This window comes from Pagrus major, chromosome 20 (genome assembly GCF_040436345.1).
Source record: "Pagrus major chromosome 20, Pma_NU_1.0".
Classification (NCBI taxonomy): Eukaryota; Metazoa; Chordata; class Actinopteri; order Spariformes; family Sparidae; genus Pagrus; species Pagrus major.
This window is the reverse complement of record NC_133234.1, coordinates 8976561-8994779: the sequence shown is the minus strand read 5'-3', so window position 1 is coordinate 8994779 and position 18219 is coordinate 8976561. Positions and strand designations below refer to the sequence as shown.

Sequence of the window (18219 nt, the reverse complement as noted above, 5' to 3'; positions counted from 1 at the left end):
AAGAAGCTCATTTCACGCTCAGACCAAAAGATGGATTTAAGCTGGAATTACTTTAAGGTTTTAATTTGGGAATCTAAAGTTCAAAAAAGGACAAACAGCAAATGCAACTCCTGTGATGAGTGAGAGACAAAAAATGAATGCAGAGGGAGACAAAAGCAGAGACAGGGTGGGAGAGACAGATGGATAGAAGGTGAGAGTCTCCGCTGAATTTCCTTCACTGACAGCTCGGGCTATAATTGATGCCAAAATGAACTAGACAGAGACTTCTGAGTTACATCATTGTTTTATCGATTTAACAGACCTCACTGATGTCTGATGACTTCTGGATTGACGGAAATAGTTGGACAGTTGTCTGTTTTCTATTGAAGAGTGTGGTACAGCCGACGACAAAATGAATTTTGTGTTTACTGCATTTTAAGTATACAGACAAGACAAGAGTGGTGTCCATTCAAAATGAAATACTTCACTAAAATGTGTGCCTCAAGTCTGAATAAGTTCCTGAAAAAAAAAGTATTATATTGCCTTATGAACCAACCAGCCACTCCTTATCAGGAAAATCGCCATAGACGTCAACTGTGAAAGCAGCTTATTAAAACCCAGATTGACCTTTGTTGTTAGGCGGTGAGCTCCAGCAGCTGTGGTAATTATTACAGTAGCAAAGAAGGAAGACGGGTGAAGTAGTATGAGAAAAGTATGATAAAGGCTGCATTGGGAGGAGGTCGGGATGGACGGTCAGGTTAAGCAAGCACAAGACCAATGTGAAACCAGAAGACAAGGGTGAGTTATTTTTACTTATTAACCTACTTATGTTACTTCACATATGTGACTTAGCTCAAGTTATGTACTCAATGTCGGAGCGTTTGTAACTAAATTTGGTAACATAGTTATTTAGATCCAAACACTGATGTTTTCCTAAACCTGACGAAGAAGTTTTCTTGCCTTAATCTAACCAGACTACGACTGTACGATTAAGGTCCAGTACACCTGCCGCTGGTACGCTGCAAAGGTCATGTTGTTTAGAGAATAGTATTATATAGTATGTTGTTTAAGGACTTACAGGCAGACGAGACTTTGACTTTATTCCCAAAGCGAGCCCTTCTGCACTTCAGTGTTTGGTACCTCCGCCCTGAAGGCGGTGGGGTAAAGAGGGTGTTGAGTGGGTGTGTGATGTGCGGTTCTATTGAAGTTGCAATGCGTTTAATGGCAATCAACCTATTCCGTTGTTTAGATATGCAGAAAATAGCTAAATAAATGTATTAAATTACACATTACATTACTTTGTAACTCAGGACACTTCTGACAGAGAAACCTTCAAACAACTCCACAAGTCTCTACACACAGTACACGTGTTTAACACCAATTATAATAGAGGAAACATGACAGTGTGTTTTAACTAGCAGTCAGCCTATAATTTAGACCACCAGCAGCTAGCTTAGCCTCAATGACTGCATGCAGCGTCTTCACAGTGATACTGCAGGGTTCACACACGCTTCAAGTATGAACGAAGCCTAAATGTAGGCTCACCAATGGCTAACATTAGCAAGCCGGCTAATAACAAAGCATTTAAATCACACTAATTTTTGTGTTACCAGAAGTCGCATTTCTTCTCTTTTGGCAGATGCTAACAGTTGCCCCATGTCTCCAAGCTAACATGCTCCAAACCAGTCTGTGCGCAGAGAGCTGAGAGCCAGGTTTAATATTGGACTACAGATGAAGAATTACCTTTTTGGCTAATCCTGGCATTCTTACTCATGTATTACCATGTGGTTTATTAATTTGCACTGTCACATCTTAAATAAACTAAACTAAAATAACAAATAGTCAAGTCCTATGTTCACTGGGTTTAGTAACAGTCATGTAATTACTGAAATCTCTCACAATGTGCATTATTGAAAAAAAGTCATCTTTTCTCTGTAACTAATTAATGCATGATTACAGCGACTGTCAACATGTATCTGTGTCTATTTATCATTTAATTATGATCTGTCCTAGCAGAATTCTCCAACAGTCGCTCAGCAGTGAGTCTGTAATGCTCACAATTTGTCCAGATGACAAAGTCCATCAATTTAAAAGACACTGTAGATGAAGGACGTAAGCAAGCCAATACTTGCCGGTAAAACCTGAAGTTTAAAGTAACACCTGAGGTGTTGAGATCAGTTGGATTGTAGCCTGGCAACAGAGCAAAAGAGACGGACAGCCTGCAAAAACAATGAGACAAATGGTTGTAAGGTTACATCCGAGTTGAAGCAAAGGTGAAGGATGAGAATAAAATATCTCAGACCTGTGTGAGCCAAGACAAACCAAACAAAAACCTTCTAAAATAATGTGCTATCCATAATCGACACAGCGCAGTGCAGAGGTGATAATGAAATTATCAGCTCTATTCTTTCATTGTGCTTTAAACTCTTAAACTTCCTGAACTGTACATAGCTTACTCCCTTAAATTACGATTGGTACACTCTCATTTGTGAGGTATTACACTGTATTTAAGGATAAGTTGTGTGTGGTTAGCGCTCACACAAACACATGCACACACACCACATCATTAACAGTTCATTGGGGTCATCCGTGTGTTGCTGTAGCTTGTCCAAGACAAACAGAGGAGTCCGGGGCCCGTCACGTAGCAGGACAGCAGTCTTGTTATTCTAACGTCTCCCTCCCTTGTCTTTATGGCTGCGCCTCTGTATTTATGGTATGGAGCTCTGCTTGCGTTGGTTCTCCCGGGTGCTGGTCGATACAGTGACACACAGCGATCGCAGCTTCTGTTATTTGTTCCTTAAATGCAGCCTGAATCCAGTTTTCATCACCAGCCCTGTGTGTAGTCGCCAATATTCTACTCTAGCACAGTCCTGCCAAATCAGTGGGTTTTGGGGACCTGAGCCAAAAATATTCTGCATCCAGCTCCACCAGACAGCCAATAATTCAATTATGGTGCGCTGCCTTACTTTAAGACTCATTATTTAAGACACATAAACTTTTTACACAGGATCACATCTACATATTGGAGCTATGCTAAACCTAGCTGCACCGATCATTATTCTTACATTAACAATGGATTGAATAAAAAAAAAAGATTTGGTTTTATTGCCTGCAAACTCTGCTGTTATCAACCTTGTTTCCAGCAGCAGCAGGCAGCTGTTTTCACCAGTACAGCTCTGATCGACCCACTGTATATCATCTGCCAACCACTGAGTGGACAGGCACAGCTAGCAAGTAGCTGGTTAACAGACTGTAGCATCTTGCAGTTAAAGAGGTTTGAGTCAAAGTCACTTTCAAAACACACATTAGTTTTCTCATATGGTGCATTGCTGCAGCATCCCTTTTCACACTGTGTCTTGAACGCTCCGTTTTAGCTACAGAGTGAGACATGTCGCCTCTGTTCAATCTTTGAGAAGAGTTGCAAAGCAAAGTTTGAAAGAAGTGTTTCATGATGAGTTAACAAGGCAATTAAGCTCGTCCTGGCTCGGTAACAAACACAAACTTGACATCAACAAAAAGAAAGAAGGAAAAAGTAAGATTAAAGAGAAAATGGGGCAAAACAACAAAAATTCTATCAAACAGAATAAACTTTTTATATGAAATGTCTTTTTCCTTTGCTTCAACATTTACATCCCCCCAGTTCAATAGAAACAGTTTGGGTGTTCCAGCAGTTTAGGTAAACACAGTAGATACTATAGAAAGGAGAGATAATGTGACACTAATGCGTTTATCAATAATTACTCCTTTCCTTACAGTATGAAGTCAAAATGTATTGCGAGAGAATGCAAAAGTACTCCCGAAAAACATTTCCCACTTTGACCCTTCGGGAGCTCTGTAAAAATTAGCTTTCACCATAAATGAGAGGAACAGCTTGTGTGTGTTTGTGTTTAAACAACCGACATTTGATTTTTCTTTTCCAAATGTTCAAAATGCTTCAATTTATCCAAATGATATCCTATTACTCTGCTGGCTTTAACATAAGAGCTTGGCTCAAAGTACAGAGCGCCTGCCCACCGCTTTTTCTTGGTTTTGTTTAAAGGCATAAAGAGCCAGGAACAATATAAACAAAGTTTCTTGAATCCATTTTCAAAATCACATATCTCAGGAACAGTTGATCAAATATTGCTGCACTGATGCAATCATACGTTTTTTATGATCTGCCCATAAATTATCAGGGAAAATACATTTAGAACGGTCAATCCAAATCATTTAGCAAAAATCTGCGACTGAGATGCACAAATATGGTGCGCACAATCACTGCTGAATTCATTTCATGCTGGATTTACTGTATATACAAGCTTCTAGTGGGATATGTTCATGTTCTTAGAAGGGCATGAAGGTTTGGTAGGCTCCATATTTGTCCAAAAACTGAGAGGTGAATCCAAACAGATGTAAAATACAGCGAAGGATCATTTAATTTTAGTCTTAAAACATTAAACACGGCTCAAAATAAATGCGAATAATACTGCATAACTGTTAGCAGCGTAGCTGAGCAACTGCTTGCTTACCAGTTACTTTAAAAGGTGATAATATGTTAATATTGTACTCGCAACTTATTTCTGCTGCCCAAAAGTGGCCCAAAAATATGTCAGGTCTCTATTACTGAGTCTCTATAAAGGAGCATTTTGTAAGATATGACCAGAATTTTCGTTTAAAACTTTAAACATTTCAAAAATTAAGGTGAATCTACTGAAGTTAGCATGCCAACCAGCAAACCCAGATCCATCCTGTCTCCTAATACCACTTTGTAGCGACAACAGGCGATAGTCTAATAGCCCCTGTAGGTTCAGACGGATATATGCCAGCTGTTTGTGGAATAAATGAACAAAATAAACTTAGAAAATGTCAAGCAACAAAATACTCTTACTTCTGTAGCCCTTTAGTTTGCGGTGGCTCAGCATCTAACTGAGCCATGAGCTAATCAGCTAATAGCAGGTAGCTACAGCCAAGGCTAGCTAGCAAAGAGCAGCAGTTGTCATTGTTTTCTGGTGAGATGCTGCCCCCCTTCTGACCATATTCTACAAATTCCACCTTTAAGGAGTTTGTGACATCTCTATTTAGCGTCTGTTAATCTATGAACTAGCATGTCACAGATGAACAATTGAATGGTTTCCTTACCAAAGTAAAACATGTAAGTAAAACACACTGCGCCTCACCAGCAGACATACAGTACACACTTAGCCCATTGTTTCCTGCTTGCGGTGCCATCCTGCTCACTAGTCATGTCACCTAATGATGGTGTTTTTCAAGCAACAAGGAAGGTTCAATAATCCATACCCTTCAATCACTTCATTCATTTACTGAAATGAATAAGCCTTGCCAATTTGTGCCCATGACCTATCAAACACTTTATCCCTGATACCTGCCAGGCTTCGATTCCAATAAACGGTTTCCAAATGAAAGATCTTTGACATCATTATCTCAGCTATAGCTTCATTATGTGTCTCCACAGTGGCTATAGGCTCAGCGATAACAGCGCCTCTAACACATGACAGTGTCAGACTCAACTCCACTCTTGCTGGTGAGTGCTTGTCACATCGTTCTCTCTCTCTCCCCGTCTCTGCCTCTCATTCCTGGCACCTCTTGTCTTCTGTCACTGTGATATTCCCTGAAGGTTTGGCAGAATCGGTGAAATTTCTCCCATCAGACATCTGCTCCGGCTTTCCTCTGCAGTTCATCTGGCAGCAGATTTGAGCGCTGCCGCCGCTCCGTTCCAGCAACTGGGGGAGAAAAAAACTCGGGCAGTTCTGGCAGTTTTCTGATTGCTCTTATCCAGAACGATTTACAATGAGCTTAATGGCACCACGGTTTTTGAACACCGCTGAAGCAGGCTGGTGTGCGGGGTGAACGGCACAAGTTCCTTTTTCATCATCACCGATCCAATTATTAATGTTTTCTAATGCTTAGACAGAAAATGAGATATTACAGTAATCAGAGAATAAATTGTGCATATTTTTAGCCGAACGACAGCAAAGAGAAAAATCGCTTCAATCTAGAGCGCGAGAGATTCAATTACAGCCATCTAATAACGCCAGCGAATGATTGGGAGGACATGGCAGAGGTGGATTTGACTCAGAGAAGAGGTGTTGCTGCTTGGTATATGCTGAGGGGTGTCAGGTATTACATATTTTCCTATATAGCAGGGGAAAACTCATGAATTATTAATGATCTAACGTGGCTTCGTGTGGGCAGCCGTGAGTCACAAATAAGCAAACTGTGCGATGTTTGCGTTTTGATTTTAATGGCAGATGAAGTTGCTGACTGAAGTCATTCCCACTGTAGTTGTTATTTATTCACAAGTGTTCCATAACCATCCCAGAGAGGTAAAAATAATGTGCAGCAGGTAGATGTTTTCCAGTAAACTGTGTCTGTTGCTCAGGACGTCATACATGTTTTTGGCTTGTTTGCGTCGTGAACTGTTGCAGCGTCTCGAGGGAGCGACAGGAGTCCGTTTTATAACTCTGAGGATACTTGGGATGTTAGTCAGCAAACAGTGAATCACTGCTAAATGAAGAAGATTGGCTAACTGACAGTATAAGCACTTTTATTCTGATGGTTTAGTCACACAATGCTGAAGCTGGCCAACATTTTTTCCAAGTCATTTTATCAAAACGAGAGAATTGGGAACAATCTGTGCATAAGCCCTTTGGAGCTATAACAATTCTTTCATTTTTAAATTGGTTTGTGATGGTTTGGTCTGCGATGACTGCAACAGAATACACAAACTCATTTTGATGGTGCATTTTCGATGTAGCTGAACCAATGAGAAACCCTCAGAGCCTGAGAGGGTGTATTAAAAAACCTCCTAATGAAGCAGCCCAAAATCTGTCATGGTTTCTGCTAGATTCATTCTTGTGCGTCATGTTTTAGTTTCTGGTCTTTTTTATTGCCCTGTTAAGTTCACCTGTGTCTTATTAGTTTCCCTTCCTTTCCATTTTCTTTCCCCCTCGCTTTGTCAGTTCAGCTGTTTTGTTACTTGTGTCTCCGTGTTGCTCCTCATGTTTTCTGCCCTTGTGTTTTTAGATTTTGGACTTTGGATTTTGGACAACAGCTTCATTATTAAAGCTCACTGTGTCTTGTGTTCCTCATCATTTGCAAACTGTAACACCACGCTCCGGCTTATGAAGGTTTCTCAATTTTGACTGAGTGTCATTGACTGTGGCTGTGGCTCAGGGGTAGAGCCAACATCTTGTTATCGGAAGGTCGCAGGTTAGATTCCCCTGGTCTGCATGTTGAAGTGTCCTTGGGCATGATACTGAATCCCAAACTGCTCCTGATGTGCTGGTCGGCACCTTGCATGGCAGCCACCGCCATCAGTGTATGAATGAATTACTGTAAGTTGCTTTGGACAAAAGCGTCTGCTAAATGCCCTAAAATGTTAAATGTAAAATATAGATGGAGCCTCCATGTCTGAAAATGCAGCCAAACAAGCGTGTTAAACCTGCATTCTTTCTAATGACCAGCAGAAGCCACTGGTTTCAAAAATAAGTACAATTATATGTAAGCTTATGAGAAAATGCTCCGACTTTTCACTTGATTTGTTAGCTCAGGAAGCACTTTTCTAATGAGTTTGTGTTCTCAATCTCTAGTTTCAAGTCGTCTTCAACACATCATGATGTTTATCTCATAAATTCTGGCCCCAATTTGAGTAAAATAGGCGATGAAGCACGAAATGCTTTAGGGCGTGGCTACCTTGAGATTGACAAGTCGCTATCACAGCATGTCCTTAGCTCTCAGTCAGATCCAATCAGGATATCCTCCATAGCTCCAGCGTCTCGTCCAAACACATCCGGTTCAACGAACTCAAGATGGCGACGGCTGTGATGCCAACACTCAAGACTTGAAAATGATAGTCTACTTGTCTGGTGTAGACCCTTAAGAGAATGTCCAACCAGAGAATAAATGTAGAACAGTTTCAGACAGGGAAAAGACAAACATTGGAATAGCTGCAACAATGAGGCCAATATTCCTCCTGCTTTTTAATGTATAATATGTAACTGCACAATCGTATAGGGTGAACCAATGTTAGTATTTATTTTATTTTATTTTTTAAATAAGCAATATGGTTGCAAACACCAGAAACCGTGCTTTAACAACATCACTGTAAACATGTTTGATTTTATTTGACCATATATGAACGATCAACAAAGATTTGCCTGACCAGCTGAGCTGAGTCTCTCTGAGGCTCAGCCTTTGCACCATGACTGAGCTAAAATCCCTAAAAGTATGCACTGATTTGAAAAACACACCCGTGTACTGTGCGGTGGTGTGATCAAGTGTTGATGAAAAGCACAGAACACCAAGTCATGCTGGGAGAGAGCCGCCACAGCTTTACGCAATGCAAGAAGCGATCAAGTTCATATTATCTTTGTCCTGAAGTCTGTGTTTATGTAGTGGTCGTTGTCTAGGTTTCTTTGTCTGACAGCATACCCTGGCATTTGACTTCAGTGTTGAACAGAAGAGATGTCTAAAAATCTGAAAATATGTTTTTGGAAATGGTCTGCCTCCGTCCTGTCAGGTGGATGAGTCTAGTTTCTGAGTCTGTAATCTGTCAGAGCGTCCAGCTGGCTCTAACAACGGACGGGGGACATAATGCATTTTCCATCACCAAATTCCTCATGATTGTGGTCAAATGCTTTCCCTCCATTCATCATCATTAGCATCTTTTTGTTAGCAGTCAAGCAGGTAGAAATCCATAGCAGAAAAGACACAGAGACCAATTAGCACACTGAAAGTAACAATCAAATGACCTGGATGCAGTGGAACGACAGCTTGTAGTTTTGTGGATACATTGGCAGTGGTGCATGAAAGAAAGTACAGCAACCATTAAAGCTTCTTGTGCTGTGAGTTTGAGTGTTGTTGAGCTCAGTGGGGAAGTGAAGTGAAGTCAGAGGTATCGTAGTATAAGCCTGACTGATAAGGGATTTTTGAGGACAGTTGTGATTGATATTTAGCTTAAAAAATACAAAAATTCAATATGTTTAATGTGTTAACTCATCAACTTCATTGATTACTGTAAATATATGCTTATTCTGAATTTGATGCCGGCAACATGTTTTAAACAAGTTGGGACAGGGGCGACAAAAGAGTGGAACGCTCCACAGGTATCCAGGTTCATTGGTAACAGGTGATAGTATCGTGATTTGGTATGAAAGGGGCGTCCTCGAAAGGCTCAGTCGGTCACAAGCAAGAATGGGGCGAGGTTCACTACTTTGCGGAGCACATGATTGTGTAAAACTCTTGTCATTTCCCAGACTTTCTTCTGAGGAGCCACTTTTTTGAAATGGCAAGTCGCGATCCAATTTAATCTGTGCATAAATGAACATTCCTGATCATTGAATAGGTTAACCTGCCTCCTTAAACATAAATGACAGCTTTGTTTTATGCAGGTAATGTTAATACATGTTAAATAAATGAGATCAATGAAATGCATTAAGGTGGAGGCAACAGGCTCACTTTTTTTATTTCCTCTCAGTAAGACAACACACATTTTAGATACCTCTTTTTCAACTTTCTTTTATTTGTTCCCACTGAAGTTACTCATTAATCGACTGTTTGTCTGTTCTGGATGCGTTTTAAATCTGATTTAAAAGAGAAAAATGGGAGCTTGAAATCAACAGAGGACATGTGCCTGTTCCTAATGGAAACTAGGCCCTTGATCAAGCTCCAGTTTTACCCTCAATGTAAGAACTCAAAGCAATCTTATTTTTTTCATTTCATTCTCATTTTTGTTTTGTCTCTTGACTTCACAGCCCCGTCTGTTTGTTCCCAGCCATCCTGATTTCTCATAGCTGGTCTGTGGTTCTCCTGGAAATCTGGAAGGATGATCTTGTTGATGATCTGTTTTTGTTTTGTTTTTATTTTTTGTACTTCACCATAACGGATTTGCAGTCAGGTGATTGCTGTAGACTGGTATTGGCTTTGGTTGGTTGGAGGTTTGTCTGTATAAAGGTGAGGATGATGATTCCCCTAAAGCAGATAACTTAAAGTATTTTCAGACCATCCAAAATCAATGACATGATTCCTTCAAGAAACCCCACACTATCTGGTGGTGACTTTCTGCAATTATAAAGAACTTTGGAAATAAATGATCTTAGTTATCAGTCTCTATGTTTGGACAGTTACTTGATCAAACTGTCATATCTTCATATAATCGGCTGCAGTTCATAGTTTGACCTAATGGGGGTAGTAAAGGACCATGTAAAGCACGTGTTCTGTCCTCAGCACAGGAGATGTGTGAATCAGCACGTCTGCTTCAGGAAGGAGATAATTAGAGGCAATAAATAAAAAGTATTGACAGCACATTCTCTCTATTTCTCCACTGCTCCTATGCTTGGGTTTACACCTTCAGCAGGAGCTCACGTCCTCGGAAATTAGCACAAAGGTCAGGTGTTCACTGTCTTGCAGGAACACACGTACAGCCTGTGAGGGAACTGAACCTCACAGCTGGCAAACAAGGCCACCCTCCTCCCTTCTCTAAAGATTCACATTCACAGCTGGATGGGTCGCTTTAGTTTTTACCAGCTCATCGTGTGGCTGTGTGGAGCACTGGAGGGTAAGATAATGTGCGAGTGTGTGTGTCGGCCAATAACTCCTAGATAAGACTTTCCCGCTGACCACACACACATGAACAGGCGTGTACCATCTGAGTGGGAAGCGTGGTTGGAAATGAACGCCATAGTGTTCTGAGGAGAAACTCCGGCTGAGCTGCCATATGTTCACACACCATATAGATGGCTTTCTAAAAACTTTTACAAGTCAGAACTTTATAATGAAGTTGTGAACTGAACTCTATGTCGAAAACAGATGTGAGTAACTTCATAAAAGATCTTAGTGTCATGATGTCCAACTGGTGGAGAAGAAGTTTAAAGACTGAACTCCAGAAAATTATAACTTGATTTTCTGGAGTAAATTTGATCTCTTGGCATGCCGGTATAGATCACAGATCATTTTCCTGACATTGCAGAAATCAGTAAAGACAAACAGCTGTATATTATCATATAATTTTCCACCAGCTTTGTGCATTTACGTAGATTATGATGCTGTGTAGACACAGTGCGTCATTCTTTCAGTCTGTCCGGGAGCTCTCTGTTCATTCTTGCCGCTGAAGTCATAGTCCGGTGCGTCTTTGACTGGGGAGACAAACTCAAACCACATATTGAGAAAGGGGTGCTGGTTGCTATCAGCACGGTTCCTCTACTTGTTAGTGACATGTTTAGCAGTGCGCGGATACGTTGGATTGCAGGCTTTGGAGCAACACTAGCAGCACGGTTTTAGAGAGTTGGTTATTTGGTCAGTCGGTCGGTCCACCACCACCACCGCCTTTGGTCCAGCAACGACAGTTATTGGATAGATTGCAATGAAATGTACATATATTCATGGTGCAGAGAGGTCAAACATTATACCATGCTTAAACATCTGCATGTTGACATTATCATTTTGAGTATGTTAGCAGGCTAATATTAGCAATTAGCAAAATAGAGCGTCAATACAATACCTCACAGAGCCATTATCATGGCTGGAGACTCCTTTTATTGTTAGATAGATTACTTTATTAAACGCTGAGGGGAAATGAGGTATTATTCAGGACACCTGAATTATACCAGGACACTCTCATCGCATGTCTTGAATGTCTGTTGTTGGCTGGATGCACTGTCACAACAGTGCAGTGGGTCCTGCAGAAAAGGCACTGCTGGGATTTGAACCCAGGATCTCCTGTTTACTAGACAGGCGCTTTAACCAACTAAGCCACAGCGCCCCTAGGTAAGCAACAGTAAGTGTGTGGATCAATGGATCATTCATACATTTTGCTATCTTAAAGATACATGATCTAAAGAATTAACAATTAATGAATGCCTATGCTGGATAAAAGTATAAAAGAAATTGTTCATGTATCATGAGAGTTAAAAAGATAGGCACAAATCCTCCGACCATCACTATAGATACAGTTGCCTTTAAAAATTTTCATTGGGACTAGGATCACACCAGTCGTGTTGCCTGCCATGTTTTCCTTTTGACCCATGAGTACTTGCTAGTACCACACCCATCTTCAACTAATTTTGATCTCAACTACACACCTGTAATGTGTCATACCTGCATCTGTCACGGCGCTGACAACGTGCTAAAAAACAGAACCTTGCTTCGGCAGTAGTTCCCACTACTGTAGGTGTCTTAAGGGCTAGAGTTTGCCTTGATGACACATACATACAGACAGACAGCTGGAGCGTGTCCAGAAAGGGGAAATCTTGCCACCCAATGTGCCAACCCATTGGCTATCTGCCCAGTGAGAGGCGGTACGTTAGTTTGCACCAACTGTGTGATGAGACTTTTGAGGTATACTTTGTTTCTGAGGACTTACTGTATATAAGAAAATGTGGAAGCTTTGAATTATATTTGTTTGGTTCCACTCTGTTGTGCTGCGACTATGTAACAGTTAAATGCACGTATTGTGAGTCGCTTTGGATAAATTAAAACGTGAACTCAAGAATGTAAGAAACCATCTGGACACATCCCTGACAGACAGACTTACAAGGTTAAAACAACACCAGCCAATGCTGTCACGGCTGGTATGTAAATGTGTCCACAGTGAGGTCTGTGAATTATCAGAAGGATCAGGAACACTTTGTCTGGAAAGCGATGTTGCTGTGAAGCTTTTCAACTGTAATTTTCCAATCTTGTGTGAACCTAAATGGAAAGTCCATCCAACTCTCTTATACTGAGGTGGCAGCAAAAATCTCAAAGACAGATATACCATAACTATCTGCATGGCTGAACGCCAGCAGAGATTTGCTTGTGTTTATTTCTTTTGTAGTTTTGGTGAACTGACCCTTTAAGCGTCTCTTTCGACAGTGCCATCGCCTCCCTCTGTTCTCCCTCTCGTTCTCTCCATGTCTTTCCTTCTCTCTCACGCCCACCGTCAGGATCTGCCCTCGTCAGTTACAGCACATGATCTCAGGGATTATCAACCAGCAATACTTGGCGCTTGTTAATGATGTCATCATTAGGTCCCGCGGGGACGTTGAGGTCAGCCGAGGAATGATAAAAGACCTTTAGTTAAACACCAGAATCGTGTCGTTAACCCCTAAATTGGCAGCGCAAACAAGATTACTGTGTTTTTGGAGGAAGTCAGTCTTTGGAGACTTGGCTGTGGTAGCGTGTGCTGTTCCAAAGGTCTGGGTTTCTGTGGGTGGGAAGAGGAAGATGGGCACAATGTGGGAGGCTCAAACCAAATCCTGTCTGGGAAGAAATTAGACTGTGGCTGTGACATCTTTCCTACATTTTCTATTGCATTTTAAGTAGGTTCTTTTCTTTGTCTTGTTAGCCATGTTGGCTATCTCTGCTAATGCTAAATTATCATGTAGTAAATGTTACACCCAATTACAGTTCTAAGCACTAGTGCAAATATATTTAGTTGAAAGTTGAAAATATTATACAGTATAGTTGAAAAAATCAGCTTTTATGTATACAGCCCAAAATCACAATCACATTGCCTCAGTGGGCTTTACAATCTGCACAGCGAGCGACTTCCTCTGTTCTTAGACCCTCGATTCAAGTGAGGAAAAACTTGCATTATTGAGAAAAAGAATCATTTTAATGGGAAACAAAGAGGGAAGAAACCTCAGGAAGAGGTTCAAAAAAGATCTGAGATGTATTTTTGAACATTGGAGAGCGCCAGGTTAGCTGTTTCTCCCTATTTCCAGTTATGCTAGGCTAAGCTAACACTCTACTGAACACACAGACATGAGAGTGGTATCGATCTCCTCATCTGACTCTCAACAAGAAAAGAATCACCTCATGAGTGTATTTTCCAAACTATTATTTTCAGTGCAAAATGATTAAAAGTTTGAGAAGTAGGCTACATGCTAAAATGCTACCAAAAGATATAATATCACGGCAGTTTGACTTCCAGGACAACTATCATTCGTGCCTGCACTACATTTCTTGGACTGAATGAAAAACTAAATTGTGATCAGGGTCACACTAAAGCATGTTAGAAAGGGCTTTGTGTAACTTCTGTTTGTTGTCTATGCCAGCGGACTCCATTTATTAGTGGAGAGAGGTCCTTCACTAAGAAATCCACAGCCCAGCAGCATTAAACAACTCAAACAAATCCTCCACAGGCCTGTCTAGGCAACTGAGAGAGAGTGATCATTACATGTCAATTGCTACAGATTGTCAAAATGCACTTCCCGAAATCTTAATAAGCCTATACTTACTCTTAAACTTATGCTATAGTTGAGTAAGAGCAATGTAAAGCTGATTGCCACACGATCTCCTTTCTCCAGCTTACTCATAAAGCAGGGAGGCTGTCATCTAAACATAGTGTGCAGGTGTATCGCCGTCCTCGTCTCCAAGCAGCTAGCGAGCGGGGAAGCCCCGGGTCTGAGCTAATGACTGAGCTGTCGATCAGCTGTTCGCCTGAGTCAGCACGTAATCTCCCTCTACTGCAGCGCATGAGTGACACCTCAGCACCCTCCCTCTAAGCCCCCGCACCTCACACCCTCTACCAGGTGTGTAACGTACGTGGGTTTAATGCACGGACGACCCTCGCAGCTGCAGTGTCACTGACATCAGCGCTGCAGCGTTTGGAAGACCTCTCTAATTAGACCTGGCTGCCCTGTCATCACATGCTGCTGTTATCCCCCAAGCAGCTGTCTCAAACACACACACACACACACACACACACACACACACACACACACACACACACACACACACACACACACACACACACACACACACTCACACAGAAAAAGCTTGCACCCTATGCAGGTGTTTTGAAGCTGAAGCAAATATCATAGCAACCTCTTGGGAAGATGGACGAGACAAAACACAAGACAACAAATGTAACGAAGAAGAAAGAGGCAGGCAGCATTTTCCAAGCACACAGAACGTGCATCGGTTTTGACTCCTTTGTTGTCACTGTATCCCTCTTTTTATTGTTTTCATTCCATCTTTGGTTTCCATGAAATACGAAAATTGTTATGACATAGGGAATCTGGCAAGTATAGAATGAATGCTCAAAGGCACAAGGTACAAAAGCAGCTAAAAGTTTGAATGAAATAAAGTCGACATACAGTTTACTCGTATAATAGTGACCACGTCAAAAATAAATAATGGCATGTTAAAATGCTAAAACTAAAATGCAACTGCAACCCCAGTAATAAACTGTTGTGAAACCAACAGCAATCGTAAACCCAATCCCCCGGGGTATGCTTAATACATTTGAGGTTAAAGCTCCAGTACCCTGACTATGCACAGTGTGATTTTACAATCAGGGTTGGGTACTGAACTCAGTACTTTTAAGTTTAATGAGAACCGATTACCATTAAATGAATCTGTGCCAAATTTTGGTACTCAAAAAGAAAGGAGTCGTGCAAGTGTGGTGACGTAGATAATAGGGAGGGGATGGCTAACTGCAAAAACGGACAGGAAGTTAGCTAAAATGACGATACAAGAGTGAGACGTCACCCCTGCAGCAATATTTGCAATGCAAAATACGAAAGCCGACCTGTCTAAACTGAGGAAACACCTCCACCAACTTAGCCAGTTGGAGGAGTTGTTGTTAATGATAACTGTTATTAACTAGCTATTTCACCGTCTTGGTTGACTGCTGACTGTTGGCTGCCTCCAAAATACCTTACCAACATGTTGCTAAAACTGTACGTGAGGTTCTTCAGTTCAAATGTGAATGGTACCCATCGTTATTTATGATTTATGATGACCAAAATATTCGTGAACTTCCTGCCTTTAAACTAAGTCGACCTTCTTGAACATGATGTTTTTTACACGGATTCCCAATCTTGAAACAAGTTTTTCCGTCTTCTGTTTGAAGAGCGACGCGTGATGCTGTCTGTAATTTCCCTATCATTTCTGCATCTAAACCAACCTTATCCCCGTGCAGCCGCCGCCTGTGTAACATCCAGCTGCTATCACATCAGTGGGTGACTAACCTGGCAGGGTGCTGACTGTGGCAGCTGGTAGTGATTCAGCTACACTAAGCGTTTAAAAAAACGGTTTGAGCTTTTGAAACCACACGGGCCGAATGTGTTTTAACTGTGTTCTAGGCAATGGACTCTCCTCGGGGCCAAATGGCTTCAAGATTACAAGCGTCACAGCGCGGCGCTGGTTGGGGAGAGAGAGGACGATTTGTGGTTTTTGGTTCGAGAGCTCAACAAAGGCTTTACGATGTTTTAAACTCACATGACGCAATTTGATAGGAAATGAGATAACAAAGGGATGCAGGATGACATTACAAATGAATTCTGTCTTTGCAATCATTATCTACTAACCCAGATTAGAGCTCAGATTGATACCATCACATAAACTGCCATACAACATACTCTGCTCTGCTGTAATGAAAGGGGATTTAAACGCAGCAGTCATCACCCTTGCCAATCTTCTCTTACTACTTACTCACTTTTGTGAAAAAGGGTTACAAATGAACCTGCCCTCCCTGTCAAAAGCCCGGCTGCATATAGACACAAATTACTACCTATTGCTAATTTCCCTTGTAATTACAGGTTCGGCTCTGCTCTAGAATTCACTGATTGTCCTGAACAATACAAACCAGAGCTCTTAGAGTGTCAGAAGAGGGAATTTCCCAGGTTGAATTCCATTGAAAAAAGTTTGAAACGTCGAGCAAGAGTAACAGGAAGAGACAGAAAAAATGGCCAAATGTTGTTTTTTTTCTCAGTTGGATGCCTGTTCATATGAATTCTAGGCTGTAACAGGAGTCTTTGACCATTGTTAGCTGACAGTGATGTAAAAAAGGTGTCATGTCTGTGTTTTGCGTCTGTACTTTCTCAGAGGTCTATAATTGGATGGGAACACCAAGGGGACAAACTTACGATGTTTCAGTATCAGTGTAAAAAGTGTAGCCGAACTAAGTCAGAGGTAAACAATAAGAAAACAGGGAGTTTCCTCTTACCCTCATGACACTTTTGCCCTTCCTCCTCTCGCTGCTGTGTTGACTTATCTCAGAGGTGAGTTGTGAAATTGAGAGGTGTCCTTTGACATCCATCTGGAGCTGCTTGCCCCGACAGGCAGCCACCTGTGACCTGTGTGAACCTGCAGTAGCCTGAGCTGGAGGCAGAGGGCTGGCTCACACAGGGGCAACCACTGAGGAAGCGCTCTTCAGAAAATGTTTGTCTTGATACAACACTCGAGCGCCATATGTATGTCACCGATCGCTGAAATCCTTCCTGCTGTCAGTACCTGCAATGATCTGATGCACGTCTGAAGTGCAAGAAAGTCACATCACAAAGTCTTGTGTTTCTACTTGCAGGCTTTGCATCCGTACAGCGTACAACAACCTCTATTCCTCGAGTCAGAAAAAGGAAAAACTCCAATTTAGTACTACAAAGACTGTAGCTTTGGATCAGGACCACCTGATTTGGCCTTAGCCTCATATAAGCTTTGGCAAGACTTCAAAATGCATTTTACGGCCAACATATAGAGCCAAAGTAAAACTGGAACTTCCAGGTTGTGTTCCAGAAGGAAGAGAACCTCATTCAAAATATCACATTGGCAATTGGAAGAACGTAAATCACTTTAAAACCAGCCTCAGAACATAACTGTACGCTGCAGGAGTGTGGCTCACACTGTATGTCGAGATAAAGATGGTACATTTATTAATGTCTTTTTTCAGTAGACTTTAACCAACACGATTTTCCATGAGCTGCGGACCTTTGTGGGTCAGGGGGGAGCGAGTGCATCGGAGTCAACGGCCCGCAGTTCTTTAAGACATGGCTGTAATTATACAGCCCAGCCACCAGAGTAAAGTTGGCAGTAAACCACTGAAAACGTGGTTGACATATTGACATTTCAATGTTACGTGTCATGTCATGATCACATTACATGTTTATGACCTTACAGGGGTGCATTTCAACATTTGTAAGGGTGACACCACTGGATTTTTTTAAGGACACCTCGGGACATCTCCTGTCACGTTAGTAGTCACCAAAGCAGACATTTACTCGAGCGACTGGGTTGAACTATGGCAGGACACCACATTATGTTTTTCTAATGATAATGTGGGTCTGAATCTTCTTATTCATTGTTGTTCTAGTCCTCAAAGTAACAGCTGTACTCTGCATCGATGTAGCTTCCCTCGCTCAGGTTGTCAGCCATTGTTGCTTTCTGAAACTTTTTGGGGTCCACAGGGAGGCTAAGAGGCAAACATGGACTGAGAGTACTAAAACCTATAAATCCCACAATGCATTTCACTGTCGCCGCGTG

The 18219-nt window shown here is 41.6% G+C and overlaps 1 non-coding gene across 1 annotated transcript; it reads right to left on the bottom strand.

Annotated features, from left to right (window-relative positions):
- Positions 1-11663: 11663 nt before the first annotated feature.
- trnat-agu (transfer RNA threonine (anticodon AGU)) lies at positions 11664-11737 on the bottom strand. The gene has a single exon. It is a non-coding gene; the product is annotated as a tRNA-Thr (tRNA).
- Between the last annotated feature and the right edge of the window lie 6482 nt (positions 11738-18219).